This window comes from Lacerta agilis, chromosome 5 (assembly GCF_009819535.1).
Source record: "Lacerta agilis isolate rLacAgi1 chromosome 5, rLacAgi1.pri, whole genome shotgun sequence".
Classification (NCBI taxonomy): Eukaryota; Metazoa; Chordata; class Lepidosauria; order Squamata; family Lacertidae; genus Lacerta; species Lacerta agilis.
The window spans coordinates 90,874,926-90,881,013 of record NC_046316.1 but is presented as its reverse complement, the minus strand read 5'-3'; positions in this window follow the sequence as shown (position 1 = coordinate 90,881,013).

The following is a 6,088-nucleotide window of genomic DNA, read 5'->3' as shown; positions in this document are numbered from 1 at the left end:
CTACATTGAAAACACAAAAGGTCCCAACAAAGGATGGGTGGATAGGCAAGTTAAACAAATATTTGTTAATGGCAAAACTGACAGCAGCAATAAGAAACCAAACAAATCAAAATTTGAAGGAACAATGGAAGTGTTATGGGGAGTATATGGAGAAACATTGCTCCAAGAAAGAAGTGTTAATATGCTTGGAGTAAGAGATATGAAGGAATTTTTTTTAAATATTAATTCACATAAAAGAATTAAAGACGATTATAGAAATATACAGAAACTGAGAATGTACAAATAGTGAACAAACAGCTTACAATGGAAGTCGAAAGAGTGACGGAGGGAAGTCAGAGGGGTGTTTGGTGGTGGGTGTGAGGACGGGATGGAAAAATGGGAAATATGTGATTAATATGATATTGTTTGTTAATGTGAGAATGTATTGGTTGTTGTTGTTGTTGTTCAGTCGTTCAGTCGTGTCCGACTCTTCGTGACCCCATGGACCAGAGCATGCCAGGCACGCCTATCCTTCACTGCCTCCCGCAGTTTGGCCAAACTCATGTTAGTAGCTTTGAGAATACTGTCCAACCATCTCATCCTTTGTCGTCCCCTTCTCCTTGTGCCCTCCATCTTTCCCAACATCAGGGTCTTTTCCAGGGAGTCTTCTCTTCTCATGAGGTGGCCAAAGTACTGGAGCCTCAACTTCAGGATCTGTCCTTCTAGTGAGCACTCAGGGCCGATTTCCTTGAGAATGGATAGGTTTGATCTTCTTGCAGTCCATGGGACTCTCAAGAGTCTCCTCCAGCACCATAATTCAAAAGCATCAATTCTTTGGCGATCAGCCTTCTTGATGGTCCAGCTCTCACTTCCGTACATTACTACTGGGAAAACCATAGCTTTAACTATACGGACCTTTGTTGGCAAGGTGATGTCTTTGCTTTTTAAGATGCTGTCTAGGTTTGTCATTGCTTTTCTCCCAAGAAGCAGGCGTCTTCTAATTTCGTGACTGCTGTCACCATCTGCAGTGATCATGGAACCCAAGAAAGTGAAATCTCTCACTGCCTCCATTTCTTCCCCTTCTATTTGCCAGGAGGTGATGGGACCAGTGGCCATGATCTTAGTTTTTTTGATGTTGAGCTTCAGACCATATTTTGCGCTTTCCTCTTTCACCCTCATTAAAAGGTTCTTCAATTCCTCCTCACTTTCTGCCATCAAGGTTGTATCATCAGCATATCTGAGGTTGTTGATATTTTTTCCGGCAATCTTAATTCCGGTTTGGGATTCATCCAGCCCAGCCTTTCGCATGATGAATTCTGCATATAAGTTAAATAAGCAGGGAGACAATATACAGCCTTGTCGTACTCCTTTCCCAATTTTGAACCAATCAGTTATTCCATATCCAGTTCTAACTGTAGCTTCTTGTCCCACATACAGATTTCTCAGGAGACGGATGAGGTGATCAGGCACTCCCATTTCTTTAAGAACTTGCCATAGTTTGCTGTGGTCGACACAGTCAAATGCTTTTGCGTAGTCAATGAAGCAGAAGTACATGTTTTTTCTGGAACTCTCTAGCTTTCTCCATAATCCAGCGCATGTTTGCAATTTGGTCTCTGGTTCCTCTGCCCCTTCGAAATCCAGCTTGCACTTCTGGGAGTTCTCGGTCCACGTACTGCTTAAGCCTGCCTTGTAGAATTTTAAGCATAACCTTGCTAGCGTGTGAAATGAGTGCAATTGTGCGGTAGTTAGAGCATTCTTTGGCACTGCCCTTCTTTGGGATTGGGATGTAAACTGATCTTCTCCAATCCTCTGGCCACTGCTGAGTTTTCCAAACTTGTTGGCATATTGAGTGTCGCACCTTAACAGCGTCATCTTTTAAAATTTTAAATAGTTCAGCTGGAATATCATCACTTCCACTGGCCTTGTTGTTAGCAAGGCTTTCTAAGGCCCATTTGACTTCACTCTCCAGGATGTCTGGCTCAAGGTCAGCAACCACACTACCTGGGGTGTATGAGACCTCTATATCTTTCTGGTATAGTTCCTCTGTGTATTCTTGCCACCTCTTCTTGATGTCTTCTGCTTCTGTTAGGTCCTTTCCACTTTTGTCCTTAATTGTGGTAATCTTTGTACGAAATGTTCCTTTCATATCTCCAATTTTCTTGAACAGATCTCTGGTTTTTCCCATTCTGTTATTTTCCTCTATTTCTTTGCATTGCTCGTTTAGAAAGGCCCTCTTGTCTCTCCTTGCTATTCTTTGGAAATCTGCATTCAATTTCCTGTATCTTTCACTATCTCCCTCGCATTTTGCTTGCCTTCTCTCCCCCGCTATTTTTAAGGCCTCATTGGACAGCCACTTTGCTTTCTTGCATTTCTTTTTCATTGGGATGGTTTTTGTTGCTGCCTCCTGTATAATGTTACGAGCCTCCATCCACAGTTCTTCAGGCACTCTATCCACCAAATCTAAGTCCTTAAACCTGTTTTTCACTTCAACTGTGTATTCATAAGGAATTTGATTTAGATTGTATCTTACTGGCCCAGTGGTTTTTCCTACTTTCTTCAGTTTAAGCTGGAATTTTGCTATAAGAAGCTGATGATCAGAGCCACAGTCAGCTCCAGGTCTTGTTTTTGCTGAGTGTATAGAGCTTCTCCATCTTTGGCTGCAGAGAATATAATCAATCTGATTTCGATGTCGCCCATCTGGTGATGTCCATGTGTAGAGTCGTCTCTTGTGTTGTTGGAAAAGAGTGTTTGTGATGACCAGCTTGTTCTCCTGACAGAACTCTATTAGCCTTTGCCCTGCTTCATTTTGAACTCCAAGGCCAAACTTGCCAGTTGTTCCTTTTATCTCTTGACTCCCTACTTTAGCATTCCAATCCCCTATAATGAGAAGAACATCCTTCTTTGGTGTCATTTCTATAAGGTGTTGTAAGTCTTCATAGAATTGGTCAATTTCGGTTTCTTCAGCACTGGTGGTTGGTGCATAAACTTGGATTACTGTGATGTTAAAAGGACTGCCTTGGATTCGTATCGAGATCAATCTATCATTTTTTAAATTGCATCCCAGTACAGCTTTCGCCACTCTTTTGTTGACTATGAGGGCCACTCCATTTCTTTTACGGGATTCCTGCCCGCAGTAGTAAATATGATAGTCATCTGAACTGAATTCGCCCATTCCCGTCCATTTTAGTTCACTGATGCCTAGGATGTCAATGTTTATTCTTGCCATCTCATTTTTGACCACATCCAGCTTACCAAGGTTCATGGTTCTTACATTCCAGGTTCCTATGCAATACTTTTCTTTACAGCATTGGACTTTCCTTTCGCTTCCAGGCATATCCACAACTGAGCGTCCTTTCGGCTTTGGCCCAGCCGCTTCATCAGCTCTGAATCTACTTGTACTTGTCCTCCGCTCTTCCCCAGTAGCATGTTGGACGCCTTCCGACCTGAGGGGCTCATCTTCCAGCGTCATATCTTTTATATGCCTGTTGTCTTTTTCCATGGAGTTTTCTTGGCAGGGATACTGGAGTGGGTTGCCAGTTCCTACTCCAGGTGGATCATGTTTGGTCCAAACTCTCCACTATGACCTGTCCATCTTGGGTGGCCCTGCACGGCATAGCTCATAGCTTCCCTGAGTAATTCAAGCCCCTTCGCCACGACAAGGCAGTGATCCATGAAGGGGATTGGTTGTATTGTGTTTTAATCAATAAAATTAAAAAAAAAACTTTAAAAAATTAAAAATTAAAGAAAGAGTCCCTACCAGAGAGGAAAGGCAAACCAGCAGATGGACTACGCCAAAATGGCAAAGCTCAGGAACCAAGAGGACAAAAACTTGTTATTTTATTTTATTAAAAATAATTTTATTTCAAAATCACAAAAAACACATACAAACATCACATTTCAGAAATACCACATTCAAATTCTAAATTCAAATACATTTTCTAACCTTAATTGTACATTCCCACTTTCCCACCTCCCCCCGCTCCCCCTCACCCATGTATGGTCTCAATATTTTACTTTCTACCCATTAGTTGTGTTGGTTTTTGTTTACTTATATCACAATTCATTTTATTATTCTTTCTTGTTTTCCCCTGCCCGTTTCACACTTTATCCATTAATATATCAATTCCAGAGCAGTATTTCTTCATGTATTCCTTCGTTCCTTTCCATGAGCACAAAAACTTTTAAAAGGAATGGGGAAATTTTTATAATTTATTTAGGAGACCACTGTAAGCATATGAAAACATTAGCAGGATTTTAATATCACTTGTAATGTAACAGGTATTATGGATAATATGGATGAATACAAAATATAGATTAGGAAATAACATGCAGTTGAAAATGTTTACCTTAGGACACATGGAAGGGATGGGGGGAAGTCGCGAGATTCAGAGAAATCTCTTTATATAGATATGTAATTGGTACTGTTATAAAATCATTGTTGTAAAAAAAATCTAATAAAAATGAATTTGAAAAACAAAAACAAATTTATTTATTCAAAACCGTTTATAAACTGCTTAATTATTATTTTCCCTAAGCAGCATACAATGATTTCTGCCGGGAGGGTGGAAGAAGGACTAGGCTGGGTGGTATTTTTGCCACCAGGGTCAGAAGAGCGAGGCTGTTTCTACCACACACTGAACACATGCAGAGTGGTTTCTACTTGGCAGCTCCAACGTGATCTCCAAATGTCCAAGATTAGGGGTCAAGCTTCTAAGGCAAAGAACTTGAGCAAGTACATGCCGGGCAAGTTTGAATTCTACTCTCCACTTTCCCCAGAAATCAAATAATGATAAACACTGAAACAACTAGCAAGCACATTTCTTGGTGTCTCCTGTTGGCAGGATATGGCACTCAGAAAAGGATGGATGAATCTGTCTGTTTCAGTTCCCTTAGTCCGTGTCCCACCCCCTTTTCCAGCCCTGAATTCAGTCCTCTACATTTTTGCAGCAATTTCCCCTGGTACAACCCCTGGCGTGCTCTGGTCCATGGGGTCACGAAGAGTCGGACACGACTGAACGACTGAACAACAACAATGCATTTTATGCAAATCTCTCCCTAATATATGCACCTGTCTACTAACTGTTTGGTTGGAGAACTGTACTGCAAAAATTCAGAGACGTGTGGATTCCAAAGGATAGCTTGTGTTTCGATTCACATATTGGTTGGAGAAGTGTGGATCAGGTAGTTTCTCATCAAAACGCAAACAAAACTGAATTTCCCCCTCCATCCTTATACTCAGGTAGAATTGATGGGGTGGAAGGTGCCCTCAGCTAATCTGAGGAGTTCCTACCATGCAAGATATAAGTCCTTCTCTTTGATCATCTATGGCATGGGTAAGTAAACTAAGGCCCGGGGGCCAGAGCTGGCCCAATTGCCTTCTAAATCCAGCCCGCGGATGGTCCGGAAATCAACGTGTTTTTACATGAGTAGAATGTGTGCTTTTATTTAAAATGCATCTCTGGGTTACTTGTGGGGCATAGGAATTTGTTCATTCCCCCCCCCCAAATATAGTCTGGCCCCCCACAAGGTCTGAGGGACAGTGGACCGGCCCCCTGCTGAATCATAGAATCCTAGAGTTGGAAGAGACCCCAAGGGCCATCCAGTCCAACCCCCAGCCAAGCAGGAAACACCATCAAAGCATTCCTGACAGGTGGCTGTCAAGCCTCCGCTTAAAGACCTCCAAAGAAGGAGACTCCACCACACTCCTTGGCAGCAAATTCCACTGCCAAACAGCTCTCACTGTCAGGAAGTTCTTCCTAATGTTTAGGTGGAATCTTCTTTCTTGTAGTTTGAATCCATTGCTCCATGTCCGCTTCTCCAGAGCAGCAGAAAACAACCTTTCACCCTCCTCTATATGACATCCTTTGATATATTTGAACATGGCTATCATATCACCCCTTAACCTTCTCTTCTCCAGGCTAAACATACCCAGCTCCCTAAGCCGTTCCTCATAAGGCATCGTTTCCAGGCCTTGGACCATTTTGGTTGCCCTCCTCTGGACACGTTCCAGCTTGTCAGTATCCTTCTTGAACTGTGGTGCCCAGAACTGGACACAGTATTCCAGGTGAAAAAGTTTGCTGACCCCTGATCTTTGGAGAAAAAGCCTTCT